Source organism: Cervus elaphus, chromosome 15 (genome assembly GCF_910594005.1).
Source record: "Cervus elaphus chromosome 15, mCerEla1.1, whole genome shotgun sequence".
Classification (NCBI taxonomy): domain Eukaryota; kingdom Metazoa; phylum Chordata; class Mammalia; order Artiodactyla; family Cervidae; genus Cervus; species Cervus elaphus.
In genome coordinates this window covers 15587523-15605273 of record NC_057829.1, presented here as the reverse complement: position 1 = coordinate 15605273, position 17751 = coordinate 15587523, and the positions used below count along the sequence as shown (strand labels likewise).

Here is a 17751-nt window from a genome sequence, read left to right as displayed (position 1 = left end):
CCTCTCTGCTTCGGCACACTTTGTGCACTACAGGGGCGCCCCCGCTTTCCTTGGAACTGTCACAAAGGACAGCACTTGGCATCCTCACTCCTCATTGCCCAGGAGCACCGACTCGTCAAAGTTCTGGTGCCCGTTTCTCTGGGATCGCTGCCACTCCGGCTAGGAGGGCGCCCAGCGGCCCAGGAGCCTGGGAGACCGGGCGGGCACTCGCCCTCATCTCCACACTCGGGCTCGCTCCAAGTGCGCACGGTCCTGGACCGGCCGGCGCGAGCACGCGGTGGGCGGCGGGGGCGCAGTGGCGCCTGGGGACGCGCGAGTGTGCGCACCGAGGGGGCGCCTGGCCGGCGGTGCCCAGCTCTCCCGCGGCCCCCACAGTGCCCTCCCTCCGCCCGGCCGGAGTGGCCGGGCTGGGAGCCGCGAGAGCAAGAGCAGCGCCCCTACCGCCCGCTTTCCCACCTCCATCTCCTCCGCCTCCTCCTCCTTCCCCCAGCCACCCGCTCAGTCACAACCGGTTCAGACTGGCCAGGGTGCCCCGCAAAAGAGAGAGACCGGGGGGAAAAGCACGGGAAATAACTTCCCAAGGAGAAGGAGGGCGAGAAGGTGGAGCCCACTGGAGGGGCCGGCTCCCTCCCTCCATGTGGCCGCCGCCGCCGCTGCCGCGGAGCTCGGCGGGGGCAGAGGGCGGCGGCTCCCGGGGCAGCCTGTAGCGGGACGAATTGCCCAATACTCCGGCAGGGGCCGGGGCCGGGGCCGAGCCCCCGGATAAATAGCCGCCCAGCAGGCCCGGAGCTGCCGGGGAGAGCGGCGGCCGCTGTCCTCCCGGCACCACCCGCCCGGGCAGTGCGCCCCGTGCTGCGCCCCGGAGACGCCGCTCACTGCGGCCGGTACCCAGGTAAAAAGCTGGAGCTCGCGGGGAGGGTCCGAGGGTCGGCGGTTCCCCGTCTGCCTCCCGGAGGCTACGAGAAACTCCTCGGTTTCCGAGCGGCCAGAGGAGGCGGGGGCGACGCTGTCATCCGCGGCCAAGCAGCTCGGAGCCGGGTTCTTGTTAGGAGTGTGTGCGGGGGAGCTGAGAGTGTCTTCGGGGTGTTCGCGCCCACCGCGTGACAACTCCCAACCCTTTGGTGGGGTGCTGCTCTGCAGCGGGCCAGTTTTCCCAGCGCTCTGAGGGCGGTATTGTGCATGGAGGTGGACGAGAGAGCGGGAGAAAGGAGGTCCTGGAGAGGACGGTGCCCTCGGATTGAGCTCGGGATAGAGATCTGCGCCGGGACTGCCGGTGGCAGAGCAGGGTGGGGGTTGGGGGGGAAGCGACTCAGGTGAGCCCCTGTTTCCCAGAGGGCATGAGGCCTCCAAGTGCCCTGGTTGGGAGCTGGTGCACGCAGGTGACCCCGGGAGGGTCGCACTGGGGCGCCCAAGGGTTCTAGGCGCGGCGCCAGCTTCAGCACCGCGGGGTCAGCTCGGGCGAGCGCAGGAGGCACGGGCGCCTCGGCCGCCTGGACACAGAGCCGGAACTTGCCAGGACTTGGTGCTTCACGCTCCATCTGTGGCTCACTCTAGGTAACCACCTCTAGCTTCAGGAGCTCCTAGAGGGTTCGGAAAGAAATGATAAACGCATAAAAACTTCGTCATCATAAGTAGATCAATGCTTCTCAGGTTGCCATGTCTAATCCAGCCTAAAGCAATCAATATATCCTGGAGGTTAGGTAGGATTTACACTAAATAGGCATACTACTTACACAGTAAGTTATTTAATATCTTGTGTTTTTGGATCAGTGTCTTGGGTCACAGTTAGTTTGGATGTATTTTTTTAAATCTTGAATTACCAGGATAGTGGCTCAGGTTGCAGGTGAGTTCCTCCCCTTCCCCGCCGAGTAGGATTTTCAGTTGTTCCAGCAAATCCTGTTAATTTGGTATGTCCTAACAGTTTCTCAGATTTGAGTTGGTTTCAGCTGTGAGAAATTGTTCTGGCTGGTTCAGGCAGAGGACTGAGGAAGCTAGACAAGATTCTGAAGTGAAAGCACCAATTATTCATTTATAGGATTACACCTTCTTTTAAATACCTTGTGGATCCAGATAACAGGGTTATCCATATCATTGCTAGAAATAAATTTATTTCTTTTTAGGCCCTAGGAAGTGGAAATTACATTATAAAATAGCTTAACCTGCAAATTTGCAATAACTCATACTTGTAGCAGCGCTGACTGCCTAAGAACACACTTCTCTGTCTCTTCTCTTTTGTGTGTAGGCAAGAGGGGGTAACAAGGACACTTTTTCTCTGTGGGATGCTATAGGAAAAGAGAAAAGATATGCAGAGAAAAGATATGCAGAGGTAGATCAGGACACTGGGAAGTCTTCTCTAATTTCTGACTGAGTCTCTGAAAAGATGGTGGTATGTGCATTAACTGGTGTCTGAATCTGTATCAAGGCAGATCTTGGTGCTTTGGGTGTGGTTCTAGTCATGAAACTAGAGCAAGAGAATGACAATTAGATGTAGTTAGCTTTTGAAGCTTTATTTTCTCACCTGATCTTTTGAGCCTGCAATTTTTTTAGTCTTGAGCGAGTCATTACTTGAACTTACTTCATACAATGCAGTTGGGTATAGAAAGCCCGTGGGTAGGTACAAAAGAAACAATGTCTTGCTTGTTTAATTATTGCTTTACAAGAGAGTATCACCTAATGACTTTAATTTTAATTAAAGTTGGCAAGAATGCATATATTTTGAGCTAGTTGGCCTTTTCTTTGGGAGGTTCTTTGTAGACATCCGAGTATTCCCTGCAGATAATCAGATTGAAGAGGGACTTAAAACTGAGTTCAAGGAAAGAATACATGACCCCTGCCTTCAAAGCGTTTAGTCTGGTGGGGAAAATAGGCATGTTTATAAATATCTAGAATACATGATAGTAAAAATGTAATCATATGGCAGTGACATCAATAGTGTACAATTGAATGGCAGAGAGGTTCATTCAAGGTTAAGAAATGAGAAAAGTTACGTGGTGGGTGTAGCATCTGAGCTGAGACTTGAAGAAGGAAGAGGATTTCCTTGATGCAAAAGACGGCTGCTGGAACAAGCGTGTTGCATGGAGGTGTGCAAGTCTGGTGTGTTCAAAGGTAGCAGAACAGTTTGGAGTGGCTGGAGTCTGGAATTTAAGATAGATAAGACTGGAAGGTAGGACGGGGCTAGATTATGGAGATGACAAGCCATGCTAAGAAATTAAAGTGTGATTGAACATTATTATTGTATTTATACCAACAGTGTTAACATCCTTCACTGTAGTTTATTCCTTGAAGTACAATTTTGTGAGCTTCCCCTAATAAGCAAATGAATAAGATCTTAATAGCATTTACTTTCTATAAATGTGAAAGAGTAATGTGTTTTCAAGTAGATTTCAATGCTTTATTCAAATCCAACAATTATTTCCCCTGAATTTGCAATCTTAGGATACAACAACTTTTAATTTGATTAAAACTTTGGATAGGAAAATACCCCCACTTTCCTGGGTCAATATGCAGAGTAAAGTCACTTTCTGTTCACTGTTTCAGTTATTGACAATAATAATAATTATTATTAATCTTTATTAAACATGACATACTAAGTGAGCTACATACCTTCTTTTATCTAGGGAGGCATAATTTTAAACTTATTCTGAGAATTTCTTTTTGGCCTCATTGCACAGCATGTGGGATCTTAGTTCCCTGACCAGGGATCAGACAAGCCCCTGGCATTGGAAGTACAGAGTCTTAACCACTTAACCACCAGGGAAGTCACCTTGATCTCTTGATCTTGAAAATTTTAATAAGGTCACTCAACTAAGTAAGTGGTAGAACCAGGTATTGAACCCAGGAAGTTTGTCTTGATAGCCCATTCTTTGGGCAGGGGCATAATATATGATAACTGTTATTCACAGTAATTAGAATTTGGGCCTGCTACCTGTAGGAGAAGTTTTTCTCTATTTTTCCTTTGCATCCTCATTTCTATCATTTTAATTTTATTTTTTAATTTATATAATTGCCACATAAAATATTACTTTTAGGTGTACAACATGATGATTCTAAATATATATATATATACTACAAAATGGTGACTCAGTAAGTTTAATTAACATGCACCACCATAGTTCTAATTTTTTCATGTGTCTGATGAGAACTTTAGGATTTCCCTGTAGCTCAAATGGTAAAGAATCTGCCTGCAAAGCAGGAGACCAGAGTTTGATCCCTGGGTCAGAAAGATCCTCTGGAGAAGGGAACGGCAATCCACTCCAGTATTATTGCCTGGAGAATCCCATGGACAGAGAAGCCTGGTGGCCTACAGTCCGTAGGGTTGCAAAGAGTCGGACACTAACACACACACAAAACAATGAGAACTTTTAAAATCTACTCTTTTGGTGACTTTCAAACATATACCGCAGTATGTTATAGTCACCGTACTGTACATTATCTGATTATATTTACTTTATAGGTTCAGTGATGACCCGTATTTCAGTGTTTTAACACATCTTCAAACTTGTTTCTTAAATTAATCAGTCTATTTTTGGCTGTGCTGGGTCTTCATTGCTGTGTGGGCTTTCTCTAGTTGCAGCAAGCAGGGGCTACTCTCTCGTTGCAGTGTGCAGGCTTCTCATTGTGGTGGCTTTTTTTTTTTTCCTTATTGCAGAGAAATGGGCAACAGGGGCTTCAGCAGTTGCGGCTTCCCAGGCTCTAGAGTACAGGCTCAATAGTTGTGGTGCATGGGCTTAGTTGCTCCGAAGCATGTGAGATCTTCCAGGATCAGGGATCAAACCTGTGTCTCCTGCATTGGCAGGCAGATTCTTTACCTCTTAGCCACCAAGGAAGCCTTATCTTCAAACTATTATATGATCTTGTGCTTTTATGACCCACTCAAAAGAAACTCTTAAGCTCTTTGATAAGAGATGGGATATGAGATGAGGAAAACTTTAGTGAATCTGACAGCCTTAAATACAAAGACTAGGCCTCCCAGATTCCCTGGAAGAGCATCAATTTCATATATTCTTTTCACTCTTCCCAGTAAATCCCCTACATGCACCATATATTTTGGTATTTCAGCATCCCATATATATTACCGTGTGTCTTCAGAGTTTTTACTCTGAAAATTATATAGCAAATCTACTAGTTTGTAGATGACATGCTAAAGTATATATTCAGGCAAAAGACTGGATTCTATGTAATCATGTACAAGTTATACAAAACACTGAGCAAAACGACACACCATTGGAGACTGCGTCATGAGAGATTTCTTCACCACTACTGTTAATACTTGGACCCAGTTTTATGGCATATGGGTTGTATGGAATTAAGATAAGCTGAAACAAAAGCTTGGTAGCTTAGGAAGCTTGATAAATGCCTGTGACAAATGAAATGATGGTACCAACTCACATCTAAATCTCTGGTCCTCACTTTGCTTATATTGACTCTGTTAAATCTCTAGATCTATCTTTTCATTTGTTCTCAGACTGAATGATTTATGAACTCTTCTATTTCCTCTTCTGTTCCTGAGAGCAGGACTGGAAATAGGTGGCCTTTCGCTGGACGGGTCAGTAAGGGATCTTGAGATGGGTCTCTCCATTAATAAGATATCTCTAAACCTCAGTTTCCTCGTGCTGTGCCGTGCGGAGTCACTCAGTCGTGTCCAACTCTTTGCGACTCCATGGACCATGGTCCGCCAGGCTCCTCTGTCCATGGGGATTCTCCAGGCAAGAATACTGGAGTGGGTTGCCATGCCCTCCTCCACAGGATCTCCCCAACCCAGGGATCAAACCCAGGTCTCCTGCCTTGCAGACGGATTCTTTACCTGCTGAGCTATCAGGGAAGCCCCAGTTTCCTCATACAGAGGAGGAAATTGAGTAATTGTTGAGATTGGGGGCAGCAAGTTCTCCAGGTTCACCTAGGGCTGACTGGCCTCATGGAGCAGCAGACTGGGGTGGGAGGTGGGGAGAGCACAGGTAAAACTCCAAGGCAAGCCAGCCTTGGTCCTGTGAAAGGGAGAGGAGGGAGTGGAAGGAGCTGGGGAAAACATGCCCATTCACGAGGGCTAGAGCTACTCAGTTCCAGCCAGTTATTACGTAAGAACAAGAGCCCTGTGTTGCCAGATCTTCAGGAGAATCCGGAAATTCAGATTTTGATGGGAAAACATTGGCAATTCATTCAACATGGCTAAAAATAAAAGAAAATAAGAATTGGGCAGGCCAAACAAAACACCTCTAGAGATCAGATTTGGCTTTTTTGCCGCTAATTTGCTAGATGACTTCCAAGCTTTCTTCTGGCTTCAGACTTCCATGATCCTGCCCTCAGTCCATCTGATCTCTAACCCAGTTCTTCACTGACACATATTCCAGCACTCACCGGATCTAAAGCATGATAGCTTTGGAAGATCTCTTTGGTGAGTGCTGGACCATGATAGATTTATAAGGCCTTTAAAATCAATGAATGCTCTTTATCGATGGTCATGCTGTTGACATAATTCAGAGGCCCTGGCAGTTAATTGCTTGTGTTAATTATCCCTTTCAGGGACAGTTAGTTAGGTTTAATTCCAGGACCCAGAACTGTTCTCTAAATATTTTCCTTCCTGTTCTTCCTTCTCACTCAAACGTAAGAAGATAATGACAGCTGGAAAATAGATCCTTGTTTCCACTTGAACAAGGTGTATTTATAAGCTTAATTTTTTGTTTGCTTTATTTATTTTTTGCCATGATACTCAGCTTGCAGGATCTTAGTTCCCTGATTAGTGGTGGAACCCAGACCCCTGGCCTTGGAAGCTTGAAGTCCAAACCACTGGATCGCCAGGGAATTCCCAATAAGTTTATCTTACAGTGCTTAGACAAATCATCATCTTTACCTGAGCAAGATTTTGCCCTGTAGTCTGTCTCTTTAATCTGGGGATGTTCTTCAATTGCAACAAGGTGAATAAGTTAAGAGTTTGGCTCTTATGTGTTAATATAGAAGTTAAGTTTTTTTTTTTAAAGTATATTTATGTGAATACAAAAAAATAAAAATGAGAACAAAAGTAGTGGACTTGCACGTGATTCCAACCTCCAGTTCTTTTGAATAACTCGTTCCTGGGGGAACACTACAGTTAAATTCTGTAATATAATATTTTTAAAGCAGAGTTTCATGAATGTGACGAGGTAAGATGTGTTCTTTGCTTTATGCTAATGAGCTATTTTACAAACAGGTGGGCCTACCTCTACCTGTAAAGCTCAGAGCAGATATTGACAACAGGAAGGAAGCATCTGAGTACATAAAAGAAACATGGCGTTTTCAGAGAAATCACAGACCTCACTGTAACCAAGCTGACAGAGAGGACCAGTGGAAGGCTCTCGGTGACAGTTCTGGGCCACACTTTGTCCTTGTCCCTGCTCCAGTGGGGGGTCGACCCTCCCTGGCACCTATGGGAGTTTGTCAGCCAGCCCTGGATATTTAACATTTAAAACAAACCTGAAAGAATCAGGTAATTATCTGATCATTTAAGACATACCATCTGATCTTATACTGGTAACAACTCTCATTTAAAAAAGCTAACTTTATGTTTACCCATGTATTTGGCTAGCCTTTCAGGTTTAATGATGGAGGCAGGCTCTAAGCCCTTTGGAGGAAGGAACCACATCCACCTTCAGCCCACAGCACCTTCCAGATGCATTCATTTTCTTCCAAATACACAAATACCTCCCAAATGTACTCAGTTCTTTCTGTTGAATGAAAACTATATGGTTAATCATTTTGATATACAGGAGATTTAGGTCAGTAGGCTTTCTATGCATTCATTTATTCATTCATTTCATAAAGACCTGTTGAGCCTTTACTATGTGCCAAGCACAATTCTTAGTGCTGGGGATGCAGGATAATCTTGTTGGTTAGATATTTTAATGAATAATAACATATTGTGATAAATGTTGTAAGAACAAGATTGCCCAAATTATTGTGAGACCTTCGAGAAGGAATGACTAACTGTTGAAGGGTTTGGATGGCATCAAATAAGAGGAGACATTTAGGCTAAGTCAAGAATTGATGCTTTTGAACCATGGTATTGGACAAGACTCTTGAGAGTCCCTTGGACTACAAGGAGATTCAACCAGTCAATAAAGGAAATCAGTCCTGAATATTCATTGGAAGGACTGATGCTGAAACCGAAGCTCCAATACTTTGGCCACCTGATGTGAAGAGCTGACTCATTGGAAAATACCCTGATGCTGGGAAAGATTAAAGGCAGGAGAAGGGGATGACAGAGGACGAGATGGTTGGATGGCATCATTGACTCAATGGACATGAGTTTGGGCAAACTCTGGGAGATGGTGAAGGGCAGGGAAGCCTGATGTGCTGCAGTCCATGGGGTCACAAAGAGTTAGACACGCCTGAGTGACTGAACAACAACTTGAAGCAGGAGTTGCAGAAAGGATTACAGCCTCCCCGCAGCTGGTGGGGAGTGAAGAGTCTAAGGCATTCAGAAGGAGAGGAGCATGGCTTAAGGGATGAATTGTGACAGTGGTTTGGGGAGTCCAGGTTTTGGTAATCCTGCAGAGGTAGTTGGGGCTGAATTGTTGCAAATCTTTAGAGAAAATAGAAAGAATCAGGTAGCTAGCAGGGCATTGAAAGATCTAAACACCGAATGTCATATGAACAAAATACGGATTTGTAAAACCAGTTTTTATTTTTTATAATTAACTTAAAACATTTTATTTATTTATTTTGGTTGTGCTGAGTCTTTGTTGCTGCATGGGCTTTTCTCTGCAACTATGCAGAGAGCAGGGGCTACTCTCTAGTTGTGGTGTGCGGGCTTCTCGTTGTGCTGGCTTCTCTCGTTGCAGAGTGCAAGCCGTAGGGCACATGGGCTTCAGTAGCTCCAGCTTCCAGGCTCTAGAGCACAGGCTCAATAGTTATGGCACACAGGATTAGTTGTTCCACGGAATGTGGGATCTTCCCAGATCAGGAATTGAACCTGTGTCTCCTGCATTGGCAGGTGGCTTCTATACCACTGAGCCACCAGGGAAACCCTATTTATAATTTTTGGATCACACTGTTTATTGATGCCTGGCTTGAATCTCCATGAGGGCAGGAATGATCATCTTTGATTTTCTTTTGCACTGAGAAGTTAAAGAACACAGTAAGGACATTTTTCTTGTCTGGATGCATCGAAGCCAGAAAACATTGAGTTGAGGAATGATTAGGAAATGAGAAAGTGGAGGGAGGGAGGGAGGTACTCATTTCAAGTTTTTCTAAGAAAACCTTTAGAACATGCCACAACAGTAACAGTATTGGTAAACATTTGCTGTATGCCAGATATCAACACCTAGTATTTCATAGAGATTATTTCGTGTGTTCCTCATAAAGTTCTAAGACAAAGGAGTTCTTCCTATCCTATTTTCATTTTATAGTTGAAGAAACTGAGGTTTTTTAACTTGCTTAAATTCACATGGCTAATGCTCTGCTATTAATTGTGGTCTAACCTCAACTATGTACCCAGGTTGAACATGGACCCTTCTAGACTAGGGGCTTTCAGTGTTTTTGACTGTGACCCATAGTGAGATTTATTTTACAGCCTGACCCTGCCAGCAAACACAGGCACACATGTAAACACTGAAGCCAAGTCTCTCAAAGTAGTGCTCAGCCCTTAGCAGTGTGCAGGAGGACTTATATTTGCTACTTTAATCAATTTTATTCTAGTCTAAATTTCAGTTTTTTTAAACACTGCTGCTCACAGTGTGCGATTGATTTGACGACTGATGATGCACTAGAGAGTTTGGACCACACCCCTCTAGCCTGCTAGCTACTTTACATTGCTCCCTGAACTACAGCTTAATATCTTTTTCTATTAACATTAGCAAACATTTATTCAGTGCCTACTATATGCAGAGATGTGGAAGGAACATAAAGAACATATGGTATGCCTTGACCCCAAGGAATTTTCAGTGTAGTGAAGGGAAAGACAAGTAATGGCTAATTATAATGCAGACCAGCAAAAAAAAAAAAAAAAAAAAAACAAACAGAGGCACAAGCCACGTAGAATGGGAACATAGGAATAATGATGGATCCTGGTTGTGTTTAGCAGTTGTGTGTGTGTGTGCTGCAAGAACGTTAAAAGACTTTTATGAAATAAATAGAAATGTCTTTGGTAAAGACTTTTAGGACTTAGGGCCAAAGGAGATCTGAAGACCACAGTATTCTGTGTATTATTCTCAAAGGTCTTGAAATGGTCAAGCTATCATTATCATTATGTAGACATTAATTTGTCCACTATAAGCCCTTGAAGGATGCTAGCATGTCCAGTTCTGTTAAAGAGTATCCATTTAAAAAAAGTTTAAGATAACTTACCAAAGTAAAAGAATGCAAACCTATGAACAATTTATGAACCTCCATTAGGTGATAAATCCTAGGGTTAAATGGAGAGAGAGAGCCTTAAGTAGAATCTAGCAAAAATTCTGTGGACTTTGGAGGTAGAAGGAGGGTTATTAATACTTTTCTAATTTATCTTATGTAGATTAAAAAGATAACATTTGAAAATCCTGGCACTGTGTCTGATACATAGAAAGTGTTAGATCAGTTTAAATAACTAAAATCAGTCAAGTCTTTCAATTTAGGCTTGTCCGGCAAGAGGAGCAATTATGTAAGCTAGTGCAGTGGTCCACTCCTTTCTGTTAGAAGCTTCACATTGAGATCACCTGGAGCCCTTTAGCAATTTGGCCTCAAGCCCAGAGATCCTGTTTTCATGTGTCTAGAGAAGTCTCAGACATTGGTCCTTTTTAAGCCCCTATGGTACAGCCAGGTTTGAAATGAAAAGTGTTAGTTGCTCAGTTGTATCCAACTCTTTGCGACCCCATGGACTGTAGCCCATCAGGCTCCTCTGTTCTTGAGATTCTCCAGGCAAGAATACTGGAGTGGGTAGCCATTCCCTTCTCCAGGAGATCCTCCTGACCCAGGGATCAAACCCTGGTCTCCTGCATTGCAAGCAGATTCTTTACTGTCTGAGCCACAGCCAGGTTTGAAATCCCCTGAAAAGTATATGCTTTAATGATTAGAAACATGCTTGTGTGGAGCTGCAACCTTAAAATTGGGTCCTTTGCTTTTTTGATGCCCAAAGAGCATCAAAAAAGCAAAGGACCCAAACAAGATCTTAGATATCTTTATGGTCACACCTCACGGCTTTCGGGATGTTAGTTCCTTGACTAGGAACTGAACCCTCAACCTTGGCAGTGAAAGTATGGAATCCTCACCACTGAACAACCAGGGTATCCTCAAGATCTTTGGTATATTTGAAGTCACGAAGGGGTATCTTTGAACTGGGGAAGAGTAGAAAACTGGGGTATGAAGACTGTCAAGGCAAACTTGACTTCCCGTGGTGCTCAGGAGACACAGGAATTGATTTTGTCTTGTCAACTTTGAGGATTCATCTTCACCTCCATTCTACCAACAAGTACCCTGGAAACTGTGGAGTAACACACGGCAAAGAGGTGTGCATAAGCTGCATAGCTCCCTGAGTTGAGCGGAAAAGGAAGGAAGGAAGGAAATGAAAGAAAGGAATGAAAGTAAGCCTCTCTTGTACTTCAGGGCCTCTTTGTTTTGTCTTCTTTGGGCTGTGGGTGACCTGATGGCTCTTTGGGACCTAAGAGCAGACCGTCATTGTCACTGGGGTCTTTCCTCACTGAGACTTCTCTCTTCCCTTTTTTTAAAAAAAGTTTATTTTATTGAAGTATTGGTGATATACAATGTTGTGTTCCTTTCTGTTGTACAGCAAAGTGATTCAATTATACATATATATCTATTTTAATTTTTGTTTATGTATTGGTCCATGGGGTCACAAAGAGCTTGTACGTGACTGAGCATGCACACATGCGCACACACACACACTTATTTATTTTTTGGCTGCACTGGATCTTTGTTGTGGTGCTTGAGCTTCTCATTGTTGTGGCTTCTCTTGTTGCAGAGCATGGGCTCTAGGCACATGGGCTTCAACAGTTGGGGCACAAAGGCTCAGTAGTTTCAGCTCCCAGGCTCTAGAGCACAGGCTCAATAGTTGTGATGCATAGGCTTAGTCGCTCCATGGCATGTGGGATCTTCCCGGATCAGGGATTGAACCCGTGTCTCCTGCATTGGCAGGTGGATTCTTTACCACTGGGCCACCAGGGAAGCCCCTGCCTGGAGATTCTTGAAGCTGCTCCTCCCAGGTCTTTACCTGCACTGCTGTGCAGCAGCAGGGTGGCATTATGGGTGGTGAAGTGATGCTCTAGAGGCAGTTCATCCTCTGGGACTTGGCCATCTGGGACAGTGGGAGAGTTGGGAAAAGATTTTTCTCTCTTCTGTCTGGCAGTGTGTGTATTTGCCTTCTCTGGAGCCGTCAGGGTGAAATTGCTCATTCTCTGGCCAGAAACCAGCCAACAGATTTTGGGCACTTGCCACATCAAAGGGTGGGGTTAATAGCGTTGCCACCACCAGTGGGGACAGCGCCAGATTGTCAGAAGTGAAGAGGGAGCAGGCAGCCATCCATTCCTTTTTTTTTCCTCCTTCTACACTCCAGGGGGCTTTAGAAAAATAAAAGTCATGCTGTCCTGAGATGGTCCAATTATTCTGCTGTCTTGTTTGGTAAACTTTTGATTCTTTGGAGAGAGATGCTGACTTTTCTGTACCCTTTAAGTCACTTAGGTGCATTAGCATGGTAGAGGTGTTTGTTTATTTTTTGCATTGTTTGATATACTTTCTTATACCACTTTCTCCTCTTTTCATTAAAAAAGCAGATAGATGGATGTAATCATCTTTTAAATTTTGTATTATAGACAGTGATCCTCTTCTGCATTTTTTCTGCAAGCATTTATAGAAAATCAAGAAACTTAACTTTTGCCATGGTTATCACTGCTGTAAGAATTTTTGCTTTTGTTTCTATTTGAAACCAATGTAGATGTGATGATCAGTGGAGATTTAGGTGTGGGGCTGAGTAAACTTTGTCTTTGACAGGGTAAATGACAGAGTAGAGTCAAAAGACAGCCAAGTGCTGGCTGCTGCACTGGGGTGGTGGGCTCCAGGCAGTTTCCACTTGCTTGGTTCACTATCACCAACTGCTCGTCTTCTCCTCTGTCTTCCTCACCTGTGTCTTTCCTCCACTGGGATGGAAGATGGGACGGTTGGTCAGAACGTGCTGTATCCTCTAGGACAGTGATGCTCAGCCTAGCTACACGTTAGAGTGGCTGGGAGTGTTAGGCTCTACCCCAGAGCAGGCTGGTGGTGGGACCTGGCATCGGGGATATTTAAAAGCTGCCCAGATGATTCTAGTGCAGTCATGGTCGAGAATCACTTTGGTTGGGCAGCAGTTTTCAGAGTGTATCTGTGGATGACCTGTATTAGAATCGTTGGGTGATTTTTTTTTTTTTTGGCTGCACTGCAAGGCTTGCAGGATCTTGGTTCCCTGCCCAGGAATTGAAACTGGGGCCATCGCATTGAAAGCTCTGAGACCTAACCACCGGACTGCCTGGGAATTCTCCATAGGGTGACTTTTTATTTATTTATTTATTTATTTTATTTTTTTTTTCATAGGGTGACTTTTTAAAAATGCAAATTCTGGAATTCCTAAACTTGAAACCAAATCAAGTTTTAACAGTAGTAAACACAGTTTTGAATCATTCCAGATGCAACCTGCCAGTATGCAGATCTTGGTTTAAATGTTCTTAGTATTAAAAAAATAACTAAAGATTAAGAAATAAGTAAAGATCAAAAAGTCTTAGAAGCCCTAGAGTGAGAAATGATTCAGTAACTAGTTGATCTTGAATTCTGGTGTGAGTAACTGAGAAAGTGGCTATTAAGTCCCCAGAAATGCTTTATAGGTATAAAATCATAGCTAATATTTAGTAAAATGTGTTATTGTGTGCCAGGCACTGAGATTTGAACTTAAAAATTTTTTTATTGGCGTATAGTTGATTTACAATGTTGTGTTAGTTTCAGGTGTTCAGCAAAGTGAATCAGTTATACATATAGCTACTCTTTTTTTACATACTGTTCCTATTTAGGCTATTACAGAGTACTGAGTAGAGTTCCCTGTGCTATACAATAGGTCCTTACTTTTTATCTGTTTTATATATAATATTGTCTATATGTCAATCCAATCTCCCAATTCATCCCTTCCCCTCTTCTCCCCTGTAACCTTAAATTTATTTTCCACATCTGTAGCTCTATTTCTGTTTTGTGGATAAGTTCATTTGTACTCTTTTTTAACATTCCGCATATAAGTGAACTTTGTACTTTAAATTCATAATTTACCATTTTCAGTTCAGTCACTCAGTCACGTCTGACTCTTTGCGACCCCATGGACTACAGCACGCCAGGCCTCCCTGTCCATCACCAACTCCCAGAGTTTGCTCAAACTCATATCCATTGAGTCAATGATGCCATCCAGCCATCTCATCCTCTGTCGTCCCCTTCTCCTCCTGCCTTCAGTCTTTCCCACCATCAGGGTCTTTTCAAATGAGTCAGTTCTTCGAATCAGGTGGCCAAAGTATTGGAGCTTCAGCTTCAGCATTTTACAGATGGGGAAAACTGAGGCTCACAGACATTAAGTACTTAGCTCAAAAACATATGGTAAGTAGTGTAGACTGTATCAGAACCAGATATACATGTGATAACAAAGCTCACGTGTGGCATCATGGATGACAGCACCGACGCGAAGGACTTGAGTTTGAGCAGGCTCCAGGAGTTGGTGATGGACAGGGAAGTCTGGCGTGCTGCAGTCCATGGTGTCCAAAGAGCTGAACACGACTGAGCAACTGAGCTGAACTGAATAAAGCTCATGACCTTAACTCAGTTCCTTCCTTTGTGGAACCAGATACTAGCAAAACCTCTCTTCCTCTCTACCCTGTCTTTATGGTGAAACTAAGAGGAAAACAAGGAAGCTATCAAACAACTTAAAGTATTAACTTGCTGCTTATCATTTTCTGTACATTCTTCTATACGTACACAAAGCAGCCAGAGATCACTGACGTTTACTTTAGAAGCCCTGAACTTACATTTTATTTTCATTGCTTAGATTCTTCTTTTATGATGTGTAGTCATTCCTGCACTTGAACTGGAGCTTTGTTACTGCTTTATTTGAGGAGCTACAATGCAAATAGAATAAGCAAAGCATAATCTCCTGATTTTGTTGCCCTTGTTTAAACCTGTTCCTAGGTTAGAAATCTGGGTGTGATCAGGAGTGCACTTGATGCTCTGACTTAGGAAGTGACTGTGTCTGCATTAGTTAAGTTACATGAAAGAATCATGGACTGGAGAAATCTGGGTGTGTGTGTTGGGAGGTGTGTGGGAGGGGAGGGAACCTCACATTTATGAAAGACGTTAAACAGATATTGTTGATTTTATCTCCAAATCAGGTCATAGAGCAGTCATTGGAACTGTATGTGTGTTTATAGCATTAATAATTTTTCTTTATAAAGTCAACTTTACTGAGGTATACTTTATATACAGTAAAATCCAACAGGTCTAAGTATACAATATGATGAATTTTGATAAATATATTCAGCTGGGGTTTGCATTAATTTTTTGACAGCTTTATTAAAACATAACTCACAAACCTTATAATTCAGCTATTTAAAGTGTACAATTTGATGGTTTTCAGTGTATTCACAGACATGTACAACTATCACTGTAGTCAATTCTAAAATATGTTCAACAGCCCCCAAAAGAAACCTTATACCTGTCAGCAGTCATTTCTCTTTTTCTCCAAACTCTTTCAGCCCTAGGCGATGGCTCACCTACTTTCTGTAGACTTGCCTGTTCTGGAAGATTCATAGAAATGGGAACCATGTAATAGGTAGTCTTTGGTGATTGGCTGCTTTCCCTTAGTACTTAGTACAGTGTTTTTAAGGTTCATACATGTTGTAGCATGTGTAATACTTCATTCCCTTCTATTGCTGAATAATATCATTGTGTACGGAAATAGACTCACAGAAATGGAGAACTTGTGTTGCCAAGGGTAGAGGTGGGGAAGGGATGGATTGGGAGTTTGGGACTATCTGATGCAAACTATTGTGCACAGGATGGTAAACAACAAGGTCCTATTGTATAGCATAGGGAACTATGTTCAATGCCCTGTAATAACAATAATGGCAAAGAGTATGAAAAAGGATTACATATATACAGAAATACTTCATTGTACAACAGAAACACTTCATTGTAAATCAACAATACTTCAATAAAATGATTTTTTTTAATGAAAGAATAAAACAACCTGCCTCCTCAGTTAACTTGGAGACCAAAAGCTAAATACAATTTATAATAAATGAAAAATTCCATTGTGTAGATATACCACATTTTATTTATTATCAGTTGTTGGTTATTTGGGTTGTTTCTACTTTTTTGGCTGATAGCATTGATTTCTTTTAAGATTTTTTTTTAATAAGGACCATTTTTAAAGTCTGTTGAGTTTGTTACAATATTCTTCTGTTTTATGTTTTGGTTTTTTGGCTGCAAGGCATGTGGAATCTTAGCTCCTGACCAGGAATTGAACTCAGATCCTTTGCATTGGAAGATGAAGTCCTAATCACTAGACTATCAGGGAAGTCCCCTAGCACTGATTTTTAAAGAGTAAACTTTTAACAGATACCTTGATTTTTAAATCCTCATTTAAATCCTCATTTTTTTCTTCATTAATATGCCAGGAGTATAAAGTAGCTTGGACTTCCCAGGTGGTGCTTGTGTTGAAGAACCTGCTTGCCAGTGCAGGAGACACAAGAGTCCTGGGTTCAATCCCTGGGTTGGGAAAATCCCCTGGAGAAGGGCATGGCAACTCACTCCAGTATTCTTGTTTGGAGAATTCACGGGTAGAGGAGCCCTGGCAGGCTACAGTCCAGAGGGTCACAAAGAGTCAGATACAACTGAAGCGACATGCACGCACGCATGAAGTGTCTTAGTCCTCCCTTGACTACTGAGACAATCTGATTAAGGTCATAACAACCGGATTTACAGCTGTACTGAAATTCTTGTTTGGAGTTAATTCTCTTTTGTAGCTATTTAATATTGTGGAAAAGGCATACAGAATTGTAGATATAGAAATATATATGTATATATGCACGTGTGTGCTCAGACTGTCAGTTGTGTTTGACTCTGTGACCCTATGGACTGTAGCCCGCCAGACTCCTCTGTCCACGGGATTCTCCAGGCAAGAATGCTGGAGTGAGTTTTCATTTCCTCCTCTAGGGGATTTTTCTACCCAGGGATTGAACCCACGTCTCCTTCATCTTTTGTACTGCAGGCAGATTCTTTACTGCTGAGCCATCAGGGAAGCCCTAATATACATGTGTGTATATGTATAAAATAAGGATAACTCGTATGGTTTTACAAGGAGTTTTAAAGTTAATTTACAAAGACAACATGTAGTTTCTTTTTCTTTTAAAAAATAATATTGATATATAACAAATTATTTTACTTTAGAAATCATAAACTGTGCTGATTATGAAATGTCATGGGTAAGTGTCAAAATTGAGCTAATGACTTACTTTTGAAGGACTAACATTGGTGTTAGGGTTATTCTATTCGAAAATATATAAATCAATACATAGGAAGTTTACGTTTTTGACCCAGAAGAAACTTACATTATTTTAAAGCTTTATGCTACTCATATATTATCAAAAATCAGTCATAATAGTTTTGACACTCTTGTAACTGCAGATGTTACACTTCTTACCCCTAAAACACACCACAGAACTAAAGTGCTTGAGAAATAGGAAAGTGAAAGTAGATGTGAAATGATAGGAGAAGTCAAGAACTATGTAC

The 17751-nt window shown here is 42.7% G+C and overlaps 1 protein-coding gene across 2 annotated transcripts in view; it reads left to right on the top strand.

Annotated features, from left to right (window-relative positions):
- The first annotated feature begins 492 nt into the window (after window positions 1–492).
- SLC16A9 (solute carrier family 16 member 9) overlaps window positions 493–17751 on the top strand; it is a 75228-nt gene continuing 57969 nt past the window's right edge. Inside the window, exon 1 of one of the 2 annotated variants that reach the window (XM_043926685.1) lies at window positions 493–892. The gene's annotated coding sequence lies outside the window, so the exon portion shown is untranslated. The remainder of the gene's footprint in view (window positions 893–17751) is intronic. The other variant, XM_043926684.1, reaches the window with a different exon arrangement.